Below are 17,699 nucleotides of genomic sequence, written 5' to 3' on the forward strand. Positions count from 1 at the left end.
ACAGGGGCTGAATCGCCGGGTCAGGGGAAAGGGGCTGGATTCCGCTCTCCCCGGCCGCTGCTCGGACCCGCCTCTGGGTCCCGGCGCCCGAGCGCGCCGCGGCCGCCCATGTGCCCGGAGCTGTACGGAACCAGCACGCCTGGGAGCCGCCATGACGCTACGCGGGACGGGGCGGGGGGGGGGAGTGGGTATGGGTGCCGCCATGATGTTCGGCGCATGCGTGGTGGCTCACGGAGGCGCTCCATTGAGAAGAATCTGGGGAGGGGGAGGAGCCGAGGCGTGAGGCGCCGCCGAAGGGGCGGGGCTAGGCTCCGGGGCTCTGCTCCCTCCCTCCGGCCATGGCCACTGTGGATACCGAGGTGAGTGAGAGCGGCAGCGTCCATCTACCCCGGGCGGGGGAGAAGGCGGGGAGGGGGGTTAAGTGGTATCACCCAGGGCCAAACAGGCTCTGTGGGAGGAGAGGAGGGGCCCTGTCCCCCGCCCGCCCCATGGTTCAGTCCAACTCCGCGCTGAGGGGAAGAATGTGGGAGCTGCTGCCATTGTGTGTGTGGTGGGGGGGGGGGACCCGGGACTCTGTATAAGTCACACCCCTCCCCGGCTAGCGAGTGGTATGGGCCATGCAGGTGCCGGGGCCCCTGATGGGCAGCCGCCAGGCAGGTTCCGGGGCCCACGTGGCCGTGAGCCGGGCAGAGGTGGAACTGAGCCCGGCAGCGTCCGGGGCCCGCGCTGGGCGTGGGGGGTGAGCGCCGCGGGGGCCCGAGGCGCCTCTGGGCCGCTCAGGGGGCAGGGCCCCGTGCGGGGTGTTATGAGCCATTCAGTGCCCCGGGCCCACGGGGCGGGGATGAGCCGGGCAGGGGGCGGGGCGCGCGAGGGGTCGGTCCCCCTCAGAGCCGGCCTGGGGGTCGGCGGCCCCATGAGCATCATTGGCCCCATGGGGATCAGGGGCCCCATGGGGCCGTTACGGGCCCCAGGGCGATCGCTGGCCCCATGGGGGTCGCTGGATGCCGGTGTCACTGGCCCCGGAGACCCGTTTGCCAGGTGGTTGCCCCCCCGACCCCCCGAAAGCCGAGGTGCAAAGGCTTCCACGGGGGACAAGCCATGCGCGGCTCCTGGGGGGTGGGGGTGGGGCTTGAACCATGGAAGCTGGGGGGGGCTGTAACTGGAGGGATGGGGGGAGCCTCTGCCTTTTAGGGTGACCGCGTGTCCCTGACCCCTGTGCTTAGCCCTGTCCCACCCTGGCCAGTTTGTAAGAAGCGGCTCGTCGCCCTGGTTTTCGTAAAACCTGCGGGCGCCGCGCTGAAGGGTGCTGAACCGGTGACTTTGACAGCGGGCTGCTTAATCCCATGTGGGCCTCAAGCACCATCCCCCCACACCCATCACCTACTGACATGGGGGGGGCAGCTTCTGAGGGCCCTGTCCTGGCAAGGGGAATGAGTCCTGGGGATCCATTAACCCCAGAGATCACTAGGGAGCTGCATGGTGTGGGCCCCAATGGGTAGTTATGAAAGGAAGATTGATTGTCTGTTTCTTATTCACTGTTGGGGTTTTAAGCACTCACTAGAGGGGGGGATGATTCCCCCACTCCAGTGGTGACAGCTGATACGCACTTACCCTCCGCACATGCACACATTCAGGGCTTCTCTCAAGACCAGCCCCCTCTCCCCCCAGAATAACCTTGTGACTAATGTATCAGTATCACCACAGTCCCAAGTAACTCCGAGGGTACTGTGTCAATACCCTTTTGCTCTGCCCTCCCCTGCACATTGAAATCAATATAAAATTTCCTTCTTCTTCCAACTTAACCAATGAGTACAACATAACCCCCGCACATGCACAACCAATTAATTAAGGGGGTGGTGATTCATTACCATCCACTCACCTCAGTTATAGGATGTTTGGAGATTTTGGAGGGATGCATTTAGAATCAATACAACCTCTTAAACAAGTGAAGTTGGAGGTGATGAAAAGGAAATACGTTTTTATTAAACAGGCCCATTCCAGATTACATTGAGGAAAATGAGCCTTCAAAAAGAGCAGAAGTTGGCATCTTGAGCTGGAGTGGGGGTGATGGGACTATGGGGAGTTGGGTTGGCAAATTTTCCATTGGGGAAAACTACTTTTTGGGCCTAGGAACTTTTAAGGGTTCCATGAAAATGAAGGAGATTCCAGGCTGCTCTTTGGTTGCTGAGTGTGTATCAATTGGCATCTTTTTCCTTTCCCTTTGCCTGCTTAGCAGTAGTTTAGATGAGGAGGGCTCCTCGTTACTACAGAGAATTCTTTCCCCGGTGTCTGGCTGCAGGGTCTTGCCCAGATGCTCAGGGCCTAACGGATCACCATATTTGGGGTCGGGAAGGAATTTTCCCCTGGGTTAAGATTGGCAGAGATCCTGTTTTTTAAATTTTTTCCTTCCTCTGCAGGGTGGGGCATGGGTCACTTACCGGTTTAAACTAGTGTAAATGGTGGATTCTCTGTAACTTGAAGTCTTTAAATCATGATTTGAGGACTTTCAGTAACTCAGCTAGAGGGTATGGATCTATTACAGGAGTGGGTGGGTGAGGTTCTGTGACCTGCAATGTGCAGGAGGTGGGACTAGATGTTCACGATGGTCCCTTCTGGCCATAAAGTCTGAGTTGGTGCAGCAGCCTCGACAGTCAAGGTTATGTTGATCAGAAAAAGGTGATGTTGAAGGACCGGAGAGCCCCCTGGGTCATAAATGGGGTTGGAGGTTGTGACACACTTTGGGAGATGGAATGTACTGGGACTTTGTCAGAGATAGTGAATTCAGAACATAAAGGTTCCATCCATGAAGATTTTATTTTGACTCAACACTCACGTTCAGTAGTTTGAAATGCACCGAGTCTGAAATGCTAGGGAATTTATCAAATTCGGATCCAAAATCCCTGAAGGAAGTGGTGTTTGCCAGCTACCCTCACCACATGATGGCAATTAGTCATCAGATTCATAGCTCTAAATATCCCCAAAGATTACACAGATTCATAACTCTAAATGTCCCAGTAAAGAAATACAGGCATCACACTGAGCGAAGATGCCTTTTGCTTGCTTTGCTACCAAATGCAAGGCTAAGACTTTCCCCCAAGCTTTCTTTTTGAACATAGTTTCAGAATATACAAGTTGCGCTGAAGTAAGGAATAAACAGTTGCAGCAGTGAACAAGAGGACATGCACAGGAGAACAGACAGGATAATAATACTATTGTATATTTTATATATCAGCTGGATACAAATAGCTGCTGCACAGTTAATGATCAGTATCCTCCCACAGCCTGGCTGCACCTGACGTTACAGGTATGCAGTAGTATATGCTATAACATTTCACAGCTTTCTGGTTTAATCCTATATTCAAAATACTGCAGTGTGGCAGAAGGAATTTCAGCCCCATGTGGGATGACATTTGTGGCAGTGTTACGCAGATGGTAACATTAGCAGTTCTTTGTAAAATAGTTCGAAGGTGGAACGCTCAATCTAAACGCTTGTCAGGTGAGATCTTGAATTTCTTACTCAGGGAAAGCCTTCTTAACTTCAGTAGGCATTTTGCTCAAGTAAGGACCATATACATCATATTCAGTCACAATTGCAGTCTAGAGGCCTGATCCTGCTGCTCTTATTCATGTGGGTAATAACCGTAGGGCTTTTAAAGGGGATCAGGTATTAATCTTGCTGTGTGATTTAAGAGTTAGTATCCAGGCAATTCCATCATTTTAATACACCAAATTCTGCCTTCAGCTACAGTAGTTGATTGATGTGGCACTGCATGGTTATAACCAAGGGCTCTTTCCCCATGAACTCTTTATATATAGTTTAGTCTTGCAAATAAAAATATACACATACTGTGGGAAAAATCTCCAAGGATCTTGGCTGAGGGGTTATTTCATATACAATTATCTGGAGAAACTATTGAGTATTATTCCTCTGAGGGCACTGGCTTAATATCTACAGACACATCGGTGGGACATGGAGGGCGGAGGGGAAATGATGAGTTATTTAGATCACTCTCATAGTTTAGTCTTTCCTCCCCCTTTGTCCCTCCCAGCTCCAAGAAGTTTAGGGACCAGATTCTCCCCTGATTTATACCATATGTAACCCCACTGACATCAATGGGGATGGAGTGCATATAAATCAGGGCAGAATATTGGAAACTGATGTAGATTTTTAGACTAGAGGCTAGCAGTTTGGTTTGTAAAGGCTAGCCCGTAGGAGGAGTAGCCCTTACATCCTGTAACTGGAATGGTAAAGCAGGGACTGTCAGGTCCTTCTCCGTCATCCCATGATCAGTCTGTATTGCCAGATAATAACAATAACACTTAGCTCTTATATAGCGCTTGTCCTTAGTAGATCTCCCAGCACTTTACACAGGAGGTAAGCACCTTAGCGAAGAAACTGAGTGGGATTGGGGAATTGTGTTGTGGTCAAGAGACGTGGTTTGTTCTTTCCTGTGTGAGCTTTGTGCTCAGAAAACAGGACATGTCTGATCTACCCTACGTAAAGAATAAGCATTTGTAATCTAGAACAAACACGTGAGCTGTGTCCACACCAGACTTTACAAACATGTTAAGTACCTCAAGTTAAATGGCAATCCATTAACTCTAGGGAAAAATGTCTAGAGTAATGAAGCCCGTGCTGAGGCTGGGGGCAGAAATCAGTATTTAGCACCAACCTAAGCACTGAAAGGCAGGCTTGTTCTGCAGTGACTTATACCTTGTGGCAAGCCATACATGATGGGATTCATAGATTCTGAGGCTGGACGGGACCATTGTGATCATCTAGTGTGACCTCCTGTATAACACAGGCCAGAGAATGTCTCCAAAATAATTCAGAGAACAGATCTTCTAGAAAAACAGCCAATCTTGATTTAAAAATTGTGGGTGATGGAGAATCCACCACAACCCTTGGGAAATTGTTCCAATGTTTAATTACCCTCACTGTTAAAAATTTACACCTTACTTCCAGTCTGAATTTGTCTAGCTTCATCTTCCAGCCATTGGATTGTATTACACCTTTCTCGGCTAGACTGAAGAGCCCATTATTAAATATTTGTTCCCTGTATAGGTACTTATCGACTGTAATCAAGTCACCCCTTAATCTTCTGTTTGTTAAGCTAAATAGATTGAGCTCCTTGAGTCTGTCACCTCAAGGCAGGTTTTCCAATCCTTTAATCATTCTTGTGGCTCTTCTCTGAACCCTCTTTAATTTATCAACATTCTTCTTGAATTGTGGGCACTAGAACTGGATGCGGAATTTTAGCAGGGGTCGCACCAGTGCCATGTACAAAGGTAAAATAACCTCTCCACTCCTACCTGAGATTTCCCTGTTTACGCATTCCAGGATCACATTAGCTTTTTGGCCACAACAGCACAGTGGGAGGTCATGTGCAGCTGATTATTCACCACACCACAACCCCCAAATCTTTTTCAGAGTCACCACTCCCTAGGATAGAATCCCCCATCCTGTAAGTATGGCCTCCCTTCTTTGTTCCTTGATGGATACATTTACATTTAGCCATATTTAAACGCATATTGTTTTCTTGCACCCAGTTTACCAAGCACTCTAGATCACTCTGAATCAATGACCTGTCCTCTCCATTATTTACCACTCACCCAATTTTTGTACCATCTGCAAAGTTGATCAGTGATGATTTTATGTTTTCTTCCAGATCATTAATAAAAATGATAAATAGTGTAGGGCTAAGAACTGATCCCTGCGGGAACCCATTGGAAACACACGCACTCAATAATAACTCCCTGTTTACAGCTGCATTTTGAGACCTATCTGTAGAACCGTATCTGTGCCCCTGTAGTGTCTGGAGTGTAGACATACCCTCAGTTTTTATACCTAGAGTAGTTCATCTACATGGTAGTTAATGGTTGAGAGTCTAGTTAATTAACTGTGCTGCAAGTATGATACAGACAGGACCCACTCAGGAGATACCTGCCTTCTTTACTGCTCCTGCGGATGATTTTTGTTCATTACAGGTTTTTATATAAGGTTAGTTTGATTCTTTAGGTCTTAGACCTTAGAGTCAACAGCATGCTGAATATTAAAGCTTGGGGACCTGACTCACTTCTTGCTCTCACCAATTTTACCCCAGCGCAGCTGCAGGTTCATTGAGTTTGGTGGAGATACTCTGAATTTGTGCCAGCATGAGTGAGAAGAACCTCAAGCCCTGGGTCTTTTGGAAATGTGCCCTTTCTAAACTCATAACTTGGGATAAAGTTCCCCCACAGTACATGGGGCCCAGGCAAAGCCCCAAAGGGGTGCATTTTATCTGTGATGAATAAGAAGTGGGGTATGTGCTCCCCCTCCCCTCCGACATCTGTGTCAGGGTTGGGTCAGTTTGCTAATCAAGGCATGTCTTCCCAAGGTCTGTTGATGAACAAAGCTGCTGGCCCATCTGTTGTGTGATACAGTCACCAACAGGTTCTGCAGTTTTCACCTTGGAGGAGTAGCCCTTAAGTAAGCTTGAAAACAAGTAGATTCCAAACAAGGATGCAGTTTCTCCTGGGTCTAGAGAAATTTCTGTGAAAATTGGTGTCTGGTTTCTGTGCTTTGAATAAACCAGCTCTAGTTAGAAATGATTTTTTCTTCTTTTATCTGTTCATCAGTAAGATCTTTTTTCTGGAGATGCTTTTATCTTTACAGATGATGGATGACAAGCCAACCCCATAGGGCCAGATTCTCAAGTGCTCAGCATCCACCATTGGGACCAGACTGTCCGAGGAACTCGGTACCCATGGCTCCTGTTGTGACACCCTGGCTAGCTTTTCAACAGAGCACCAACATGCTGAGCACATTTGAAAACGTGGCTCAGTGATAAGACTCTGCTGGGCTTTGAGCCTTGCTCTTAACCCCTGAGCCAGCAAGAGTTGGGTGTGCTCTCTCATCAGCCCCTGGAAATACTTTGTGTTGTGGATTAAGGGACAGCATTTACTGGCTCCAGCAGGGTTTCTGTTCCCTGGCCCCTGGATGGAAGAACAATACTGTAATAGGCCATTGAGTGTAGGGATGCAGGAAGAGCTCTGGGCAGAATGAGAAACCACTCCACGTAAGTGACTTCCTCAGAGTTTCCCACTTTCAGTTTTGCAGGTGACGTGATCTCCTGTCGTTCTTTAAGTCCTGCCCTGCTCTGCCTCCTCTTCTCAGTTACTCCTGATGGCTGATTTCCTCTCAGGATCCCTGGCTCATAAGTGAGGAGAGTTCTCTGCTGTGCTTGCCTGGGCCCATTACTTTTAACACATAAGCTGCTTCAGGTAAGTTAAAATAAGAAAACCTCTTGCATTTTAAATTCCTCTCTCTCTTTTTCACATGAGTGATCCACAAGGCCATGACTTGATGGGCAAAAAAAAAAAAAATGTTTTCTTCAATGGTGTTAACTCAGTAGAGTTAGCTTAACAGTAAGCCAGTGTGAGCTCGTCTACACAGGAAAAAATGGGTGTGTTTGCAGCCACGTTAGCCCCGCTCTAGGCTAAAATGTGGCCAGTTAATCCAGCTTCAGAGGTTTTAGTCTTCACTAGGGGAAAAAAAGGTGTTCTGTCTTTTTGTTGGTTTGTTTACCACATGTTAGCTAACCTGGTAAACAAACCTAATGTGGACAAAGCAGTTGGTAGTTTTCGCACATGTTAGCATGTCACGGTAAACTCTGTGGGGATGCCTTGGGTTGCTTATCCGCTAACACGCATGAGAACTACCAACTGCCTTGTCTATGTTAGGTGCTACACCTTTTTTCCTAGTGTGGATGCTCCCAATGGGCCTTTAATCATGTTAAGCTAGCACCCTTTTCTGCCCATGTGGACAAACCCAAAGCTACAATAAATTCAGCCAATATGAGTTCAGATGTGTTAGCCTGTGTATTAAGGAGCATTAAAAGAGGGCTTTTCAATTACTTTAAGCTAATTCAATTGAGCAAACAAGATTGAAGAAAGCCCCCTTTATGCCCATCAAGACAGAGCCTAGGAGGTCTGATAAACCCTCCAACAAGTGAGAAATATTCTTCTGGGAGGACTGCTTGCATTCTTAAGGCTATATTCTGGGCCCCTCCTTACCATCCTGCAGTTTGCTTCTATATTACATGATTTTGTCTGAGTCTAAATTTGAATATAGTTTGGTTCCATGGGATGAGCCATTGCAGAGGATTCCTTGCTGCTCTGACATAACGCACAGATAACTACTGAACAAGATGAGCATGTATGATACTGGGAGTGGATAAGAATCTACTTGTGTGGATAAGGAACTGGATGGAGGGTAAAGACAGGCCATTCAATATTAAATTCACCCCTTTCAGTGTCTTTGCCAGGGGGATTTCTCAAGGGCAGTGATGAGCGGTAAGCAGGACGGCAAGTGGATTGGAATGGTAAATCAGTGCATTCAGGCCTAGTTCTGTTTGCATATCAATAGTCTGGAAGAAGCAGCACGCAATAAAGGGAGGAAAGTTGCAGACGGACAGCTAGGGAGGAAATCAGTGCAGAGGCAGTAGGCAACCAGATTCAGATTGACTTGGATAGACTAGGATTATAGGCAGGTAAATGGCTATTGCTATGCCATGTTGAGAAATGTCAAGTAACCTGAGCAAGGGCAAAAATTCAAAAAAGGGTTATTGCTTCTCAGGGCAGACAGCACAACACACAGATCAGGAAAAGGATTTGGGGCTTATAGTGGATAGAGCACCCAAAACCATCAGCACAAAATTTGGGGCTGAATTAATAGATAGAGGTAATATTGGTGCCCAAAGGCTATAATGACAGGCACTTTAGAGACAGACAGCTGGGTTTTGAAATAAGGTATTTTAGCACAGTGCAGGAAATCAGTGATTCTGCCTGTGGTGTGATGTGCTCATTGGTGGTCGTGCTTTGATTAAAAAAGGAAGGGGACACAGGGATTCTTCCACGTGTGGAGAATGAATAGTACAGAGCAGCCAGAATTAATCTGTTGACCATGGCTATGCAGAGAGCCATGGGAACCCAGGACTGAAATGAGGGGATCTCAGTGAGGAGCTAATGATGACCTTTGTATGACTTCAAGGGAACAGAAATGCTGTGTGCTTCAGCCCTGTTTAGATTATGATGAAAGGTGTATTTGTATAACCTGTTAGCTTAGATGTTTTAACTAACACATTTTAAACCTCTAGTGTAGAGAGGGCAAGTTGTATTTTAATGCATATTAGTTCGTCGAGATTAAACCTAAGTTTCCCTTTATGGTTCACCTTGAACTGTTAATTTGTTAAAATACAAATTGCAGTGTTGCTAACTCTTACGATATTTGGTGTTTTTCTTCAAGCCCCAGCTCCTGGAGTCATGTGATTATGTGAGAATTTTCTTTCTTTCGTTCTTTCTTTCAGAGGTTTTTCTGCATGGATGGTAGGGGAGTTGACTTAGAATCCAGGTTAACTGTGCAGCGTAGACATATCTTATCTGGGTGCTTAACTCTCTTGGATTTTCAAAGGGGCGTGAAGAAGTACTGGGTCTGGGAATTTTGAGGGGTCTGTTAGGTGCAAGGGGTAGTTACAAACTGCGTACCATCAAAAGTGGTTAGTGTAAACCAGTGGTGTGCAACCTGCAGCCCGCAGGCTGCACGTGGCCTGTCAGGGTAATTCGCTGGCGGGCTGGGGGCCGCCCACCACTGGTGTAAACGGTCTGTAAAAGGTGTTAAGGAAGTATATAGAGTGTAAAATATTGACGGGCATTGGCACTGACTAGTTTATCTAGTTCCATCTGGTGTCCTATTGCTCTATAACCTTTTATGTGAAGATGTCAAGATTGCTAGAGCATAGAGCCTGAGTCTAAATAATGTATTCATTGAGGGGCATTATTAATATTTGATAAACTAAATCAACATCTCAAATGCTTTGCACCCACAGACAGGCTGCTGAACTGGTGACCAAGATACTAGGAGTTTTTAATTGAATGCATGTAAATAATAGTCAGTGTCAATTAGTCTGAGTTCTAAATGCTAAGGGAGTGTGATTTTCTTGCACGTGGAATTCACCTTGTGGTCCTTGGAATGGGAGAGGTGACAGCAAGCCAGGCTGAAGTGTTACAATTTGGTGCTTATACGATTCTTTAAAAAGAAAATCTTTTCAATTAAAGTCCAAACCTTTGTTGTTCATAAGCAAATGTCTTATAGGATTTAGAAGCTTCACCTAGAATATTTCAACTTCCCTCCAAAACATTGAGGATAAACAACTAACATGTCTTTAAAAAGTGGACCTCGACTATACAAAGCTAGGTACAATATTTACTTTTCTTGCTGTCCCTTCATGTGCAGATGGCAATTAATACTGAGATGTGCTACCAGTATTCTAACAAGAAGCTCTCAGAAAGCCTTTCACCCTTGGTGACAAGCACTGTGTCCTAAGGGTGCATGTGCTAGGAGAGAGGAGAGGTCATGTTGTCTATTTGTTTGTTTTACTCTTTGAACTAAAACACAAGGAAGCAGCACCCCTAGCCCAGCAAATCTATATTCAGTGCATTTGCTGAAAATGTTTATGCTTTGGTCCCATGAAGAATGTACAGCGTATAGAGAGAGTCCAGCTTACATCATTTGAAATGGTGGAGAAAGTGTAAGTTTGTTCCCTCACCGTGTTTTGATTTTTCCAGCCACTGTCTTTAGTTCTGTGTCCGTCTTATGAGCTGGAGAATGTCACATTCGTAGCCCCAGCAGGTCTGCTTTCTCTCAACACAAATATGGGGCACTCTGCTTCATTCTGAACTTTTGAAATCAGCCTGTTGTGTATTCGATAGCATCCTCTCCCAAACAGATCCTGGCGATACGGCTGCCCTGCTGGTTTCCTAACAGTCCCAGCCTCCTCCCTGATGCAGCGTGATGTTTGTAGCAAAGTGTTTTTAATCATTCATGACTCATTGATTTTATTTCTTTCCAAAGTCTTTGCTACTAGACTGAGAATGCTGGAAAGATGTCTAAAGACACGTTTGTCCTGCTCCGACGCCCATGTGGTATTAGACCAGACTTTCAATCAATGCTTTAGGATGAAAATACCCCTTGGTTTTGCATCTGTATTCACATGTATACTTCCTGTTATTCTGGTTTATTATTTGTATTGTGGTAGTGGCTAGAGGCCCCGGTTAGGAATCAGGGACCCCTTGTGGTAGGTGCTGTACACAAATATAACACAAAGTTGCCCCTGCCCCAAAGAGCTTGCAGTTTAAGGGTCTGTATCTATACTGCAGAAAAAGGTGTGTTCTTAACCCAGGTTCACTAGCCCACATTAGGTAACTCAGCTTAAAATAGCAGCAAAGCCGCGCAACTCAGCTTTTAACTCCGGTTAGCAATTCAAGTTAAAGCCTGTGGGTTGAACTTGAGCTGGTAACTCGAGTTAAAATCCGAGTTGTGTGTCCTCACTCCTATTTTACCCTGAGTTTGCTAACCTGAGTGAAGGATACAGCTTTTTTTGCCATGTAGACACACCCAATGTTTACGACCCTGTCTCACTGTAGTATTGTCACAGATTCTGTGCAGTCTGGTTAGAAAGGAAAAGATCGCAAGGAGATGGTGGGCAAGTTTGCCTCACCTAACCTACAAGCCATAGAATCATAGAATATCAGGGTTGGAAGGGACCTCAGGAGCTCATCTGGTCCAACCCCCTGCTCAAAGCAGGACCAATCCCCAATTTTTGCCCCAGATCCCAAATGGCCCCCTCAAGGATTGAACTCACAACCCTGGGTTTAGCAGGCCAATGCTCAAACCACTGAGCTATCCCTCCCCCCGCCCCCGTACAAGCCAGGTACAAGAGGCCCCATCGTGTGCACCTATTCAGATATTAAGCACCCACAGAGACCTGAACAGTTTTTTCAAGTGACAGAAGCTCCCTCATCACCAGTGAGAATGGAGCAATCCATAATTACTGCTTGATGCAACAATATATATTTTTTTTAAAGGATGGCAGTCAGTGACATGCCAGCCTATGGTTCCCCTCGTATTTCTGTGAGGAGGTAGGTGTCTGAGCTTGCACTGAGACGGCAGTGCTAATGCTGCCACTGATCATTGCCAAAGCAGGGAGTCCGTGTCAGGGCACTGGAGAACATTCTTCCACTCCCTTTCCTGGGAAGTCATTAACATTTTCTTGCTACTACATTATTAATACAACTAATTTCTATAGCACTGTAATTGGTGCTTTGCAAACGCAGAGTAGGAACTGTTTGCTTCCTCAAGAACTTCTGGTCTGTGTTTTGTACAGGAAGTAAAATATTGAGAAGCTGACTATGCTTCTGAGTACTGAAAGAAAAACCACATTTGTCTTCTCTGTAGAGGAAGGTGCCCAGCTTCCAGGCTGGTCAGTAGCGGTGAATGTAGAGATGCATGAGTAGAGAGCTAAGGGCCAAATCCTGCAAACTTGCTCCGTGCGGAGCTGTCAGGGTGAGTCAATGGGAGTTCTGTGCAGGCAGAGTCCCTAAGACAGAGGGCTGCACTTCCTGGGTTTTCAACAAAGGCAGAACAGTGAACTAAAAATGTTCCTGGGATCTGATCCTGCACCCTAGACGCTTTGCAAATGACTTCATTGGGATTGGGATTGGCCCCTAGTACGTTTAAGCATTCAGCAGTTTCTAACAAAATTTCATCTTTTTCTCTTTTCAAGTTTTAATACAGAGGCCTTGGAAACTTCCAAGGAAGATCTGTTTGGCTGAGCCTGATTATGAGCTTTAGAATGTCTCTCAACTGAAAAGCAGCTGTGTCCGAAATGTATTAGTTGACTTGTTAAATCCAACATATCCACAATTCTGCTAATTGCCCTTGTATCATCAAGTGCATTGCTTTAGTCTATTGCGAACACACACTGCCCTTGCAATCCATAGTGCAGTGTCTCAACGTCCAGCAATGCACAAACAGTAGCCCGCACATCTATAGGAGAGGTGGTGATGCACTGCTCTCTGTGAATTTTTTATTTTATGTCAATAAGTTGGATTTATTTATTACTGCATAAAGTCCAGATCTGTGTATTTTGCACTTGGCATAGTCAGCTGAGGACAAGCATGCTTCTATAGCAGTAGTTTTCTAGTTCGGTGAGCACGAGCAGGCTTTTTCTCTTTCTTTGACCGTAAGCAAGTCACTTAAACCCTTCTTTATAGACGTGGACAGGTGGCATGGGCAGAGAACTGGGAGTCAGATGTCTAAAGTTCTAATCTAATGGGGAGAAAGTATGGTCATGTGGCTATGGCCTGGGACTGGCCACTGGCCGAGCTGTGTTCTGTTCTCTGATCTGCCACAGCCTTCCTCTGTGATCAGGGGCAAGTGATTTAATCTCTGTCTCTGCCTCCATTCTGCATCTGTAAAATGGGGACAATGCTACTAACTGCCCACAGAGGGGCTTAATTCATTTATATACCTAAATTGCTTTGAGATCCGTAGATGGAATGTGCTATAGAAGTGCAAATCATTATTCTTGTTAGGTATTAGTCTGCCTTCCTCTGCAACTGACTGCAAGTCACTTCGCTGAAATTTTCACAAAGGATTACAGGTTTTTTGTGCTTCAGTTTTTGGCTGAGACACCTGGGGCCTGATTTCCAGAAGCGCTCAACATCCACAGCTCTGACCAGGGTCAGCGGGAGCTGCAATTGCTCAGCACCTCTGCATGCAGGCTCTCAGTGTCTGAATTGGGTTACTCAAAATCTGAACTGTCCAATTTAGAGCCCCCTTTTGAAAATGCTGGCCTTAATCTCTCTGTGTTTCTGTAAAATGAGGGTAATAATATATCCCTGCCTGAGAGGGGTGCTGTGAGTATTAGGTAGTTTATATTTTCAAAGCACTTTGAAGGAGAAAAGAGCTGCATAAGTGATAAGTATTCTCATTAGCTTCTTAAGTTACATATTTAAAAAAAAACAACTTACAGATATGGTAGCTTTACCATTCCAGTTTCAAATTCTTCTTTCAAAGAGTATGAGACAATTGCACCCAAAGACCATAACCATTGTAAAAAGCTGTGTACCACTGGTCAATGTAACCTCTTTTTGCATAGAATAGAGGCCCTAATATTTTTAGCATGAGTTCACAGTACTTCCTTTTATTCTAAAGATGGCAAAATTGTGCATTACTCAACTTCATGTTCAGTTTAGTTGCAATTCAGAGCAGAGCACCATTGTAAGACCAATGCACAACTTAAATTATAATGGACCACCACATCTACTGTAGTTAAGGTCTGAACCAGCTTTCTCTTTAAAGCTTGTCTCTTCTAAGTGTTCTAACATCTGCACAGTTACTTGAATTGCCTTGAGATCGGTTGTGATTCCTGGGGGTGCAGGATAGGGTTAGTGATCCAAATCTTACTTGTGTCTTATTCTCAGTTAGAAAGGTTTTGCCATGGCAGGGGGTCTTTTTCACCTTTTGTGAAGTAATACTGTGTAATGAAAGTACAAGTTAAATTGCATGTAAGGAACACTAACCAGGATTGGGTTTTTTGCAAGATAGCATTTGAGTTTTTGAAGAAATTGGACATATTTGACCCAAGTAAAGGAACTCTTGGATCTGAAAGGCAACGTTAGGTTACCCATTACATAGTTCCTTGGGTTGGGAGACACACACAGGTAAACGGGTCTGTTCATAGCATAGTAATCCAAGGAATGTCAGAAGCAGGCCACCTTTGGGAGTCTGTATTCATTCTGTAAACAGATTTCGAGGAGACGCAGTCATTTCCCCAGCTTTCTACAACTGTATTTGAATCATTGTTTATATTTTTTGCCCCAGGAACCTCAGGATGATGATGTCCACAGTCTGATCTCAGAGCTAATTGTTTATTCACCCACATGCTGTCATTTTCTAAGTTACATTTCCCCTCCCCATACAGTCACAGCTGCATTGTGGAACGAACTTTGCAAGCTGTGATGACTGTCTTTCTTGAAACTAGATGCTATCTCTTGACTGGGTACCTGGGGTGGATAGGGGGTTGGAGAAGCAATTATAATCTCTCCAATGAATACTCTGGGTCACCTCTGTGACAATTGTAGCCTCTTCTAGGACAAGGGACCCAATGTCACTTGTAAACTATCTCCGATGCTATCAGCACAGCATGGTACTTGTAACTGAGCCATGTGACCTACACATGGCTAAAGATTTCCCATGGAAACAGAGCTCAAAGTGTGAATAAAAAACAGGGTATCTCTTATAATGCTACAGTGTAGGTCTAAGCTTGGTGGGGGTGGGGACTGCACACGACTGAGTTTTGCACTCTATAAATACATGACAGCGACAGGCAGATAGGGTCTGATCTCGCAGGCACTTAGGCACTTGAGTAGCAGTTATGATTGTGCCTTGGGGCTTGTCTACACTGCAGCCACTATAGCGGCACAGGTATGGCACAGCTTTGCCACTGTAGTGTAGATGCTTCCTATGTCGACAGAAGGGGTTTTTCTGTCAGTGTAGGTAATCCACCTCTCGGAGAGTCCTTCCGTCGACCTAGCCACGTCGGTGCTGGGAATCAGGTCAATCTAGCCGCAGTGCTCAGGATGTGAAATTTTTCACAGTGATGTTGCTAGGTTGGTCTAAGTTTTAGGTGGAGACCAGGCCTTAATGTTCACTGGATCAGGCCTATAGAGAACACTAAAACCCAGTGGCCTAATGGCTAAAATACCAGCTTCCTAAATTAGGGATTGAGAGTTTGAATGCCAGCTGGCCTAATAAGGGAGTATTTTCAGCTACAAGTTGTTGGCTTTCAATCACATGCTATTGGGTTTAATGCAGGGACCACTGGATGAAATGTGAGACTAGGATCGCAATGGTTCTTCTGGACCTTAAAACCCTGAGTATAAGGTACATGGCAAGGGTAAGAGTGAACAGTACAGAGTGAAGGCTTGTGCATGCATAGCTTTTGTACTGCCCTAAATACGTCCGTTTCAAAACTGCTGTAGTTATACTGATACAACCCCTGGTGTGGGTGCAGTTTTACCAGTTAAAGATGATTGTTCTAGTATAACTTATTTCTGTAAACGTACAGGAATAGGCCATATTGATAGAAGCACCTTTATGCCAATCTACCTGCATTCCCACTAAGGGTTGTCCCAGTATAAATATCTCATTGTAAAATCCCCCGCTAACCAAAATAGTATCTATACAAAAACTGTGTGTAGACCAGCGTGAAATCTGATCAGACCCTTGGGTTAATTTTCTTTCTCACACCCTTTCAGGACAGTCATTGTCTTTGCCTGGGTTTTCACTCATTCCAGTGAAAAGGTGAGAAACGTTTGTATAATCTGTAGAAGAGCTAGTGCTTAGCTCCCAGAGCTGGAGACCAACCCAGAGCCTGCTTGCTTTGTATACTGGGTAAAAGGTGCATTGTTAAACAAAAGAGAGATGTTCCCAGAACATGGTGTAAGAGAGGCCCAGCAGGAGGTGCCTTTAGGTTGTGAGCCTTTCGGAGCATTGGACCTGCTCTCTGTTTGGCCCTGATCTCCCACTGTATGACACCTTGCACATTTACAGCATCGTACATAGGAATACTAAAAGATACTAGGGAGGGCCTAGGCATTGTTAGTAAATTGTTTAAAGAGGCTCGATTCAAAGCCCACTGAAGTCAATGGCAGGTGTTCCACTGATTTCTATGGGCTTTGGATCAACCCAAGGTCAGGAGATGTCAAAAGCTTAGGGCCAAATCCTGCAGTCCTTACTCAGGTCTGAATTCCCATTGGCTGCATTGGGAGATATGGTTGTTAAAGACTGTACAGTTTGACCCTTTTTGTCTTATTTCCAGTGCTAAGCAATTGGTCAGTTTCTAATTCCATGACTGTGAGCCACTTACTTAACCTTTCTGCCTCTGTTTCTTCTGCTGTAAGATTGGGATAATAGCGCTTGTCTATGTCACTGGCAGGGCTGTTAGTGTTAGCTTGGTAACATGCATATAGTGCTTTGAAATGTAAAGGGCTGTTTAATGGCTAAATAGTATTATTAACTTGAGCAATGGATAGCTCTGAATGCAGTAAGACTGCAGATTCATTTTTACAATCCTGTGCAAGAGTATTTGCCTTTCCTACACTCTGCTAAACCACTTGTGACCTTGGGGTTTTTTGCCTTCCTCTGCAGCGTGTGTGTGCGGGTCGCTTGTCAGAATTATCTGGGTCTATCTCACTCAGTCGTTTCCCTGCCATGGCAGGGGCCTCATGCATTGGTGCATCTTGGTCCCTCCTGTTCTCCGTCTGTGGCACATCACAGTCTAGTCTCCTGTGGGCTGTGATATGGTCTCATTTGGGTGGTTGGGTTTAGTGGGCAGACGCTGGGTGCGGTTGGTGGCTGTGATATACAGGAGGTCGGACGAGATGATCTGGTCACCCCTTCTGGCCTCAAACTCTATCACTTGTCTAGAATGAGAGGGTGCTATTCTGTGTTCACAGTTGCACCATGGTAACCCCATGGACTTCACTGGACCTCCTCCTGCTTTACATTCAGGTAAATGAGGGGAGAATCAGGCCCTGAGATTTACTTTTCAGTCCTCAGAAGCACCATTACCTTGAGCAACAATTGTTTCTCTTCAGAGACAGAAAGCAAAGCGAGACTTGGAACAATAAGTCCCAAATGAGTGTATGACATCCATGGATTCTGAGGATCATCCCCCTATTCCAAATTTTTCTAGAATCAAAACTTTTATCACAGATAACATGCCACAATGAACCACAACTACAATGGGCTGATTTTGGCAATAGGCTGTAGCCTTATCATGTAATTGCACAGAACACCCCAATAGGTAGTAGTC

At 45.6% G+C, this 17,699-nt stretch overlaps 1 protein-coding gene across 1 annotated transcript in view; it reads left to right on the plus strand.

Annotated features, from left to right (window-relative positions):
- Positions 1-212: 212 nt before the first annotated feature.
- EHMT1 (euchromatic histone lysine methyltransferase 1) overlaps positions 213-17,699 on the plus strand; it is a 167,701-nt gene continuing 150,214 nt past the window's right edge. The window contains exons 1-2 of the mRNA XM_037879299.2: positions 213-359; positions 7,092-7,263. The gene's annotated coding sequence lies outside the window, so the exon portion shown is untranslated. The remainder of the gene's footprint in view (positions 360-7,091; positions 7,264-17,699) is intronic.

This window comes from Chelonia mydas, chromosome 16 (genome assembly GCF_015237465.2).
Source record: "Chelonia mydas isolate rCheMyd1 chromosome 16, rCheMyd1.pri.v2, whole genome shotgun sequence".
Classification (NCBI taxonomy): Eukaryota; Metazoa; Chordata; order Testudines; family Cheloniidae; genus Chelonia; species Chelonia mydas.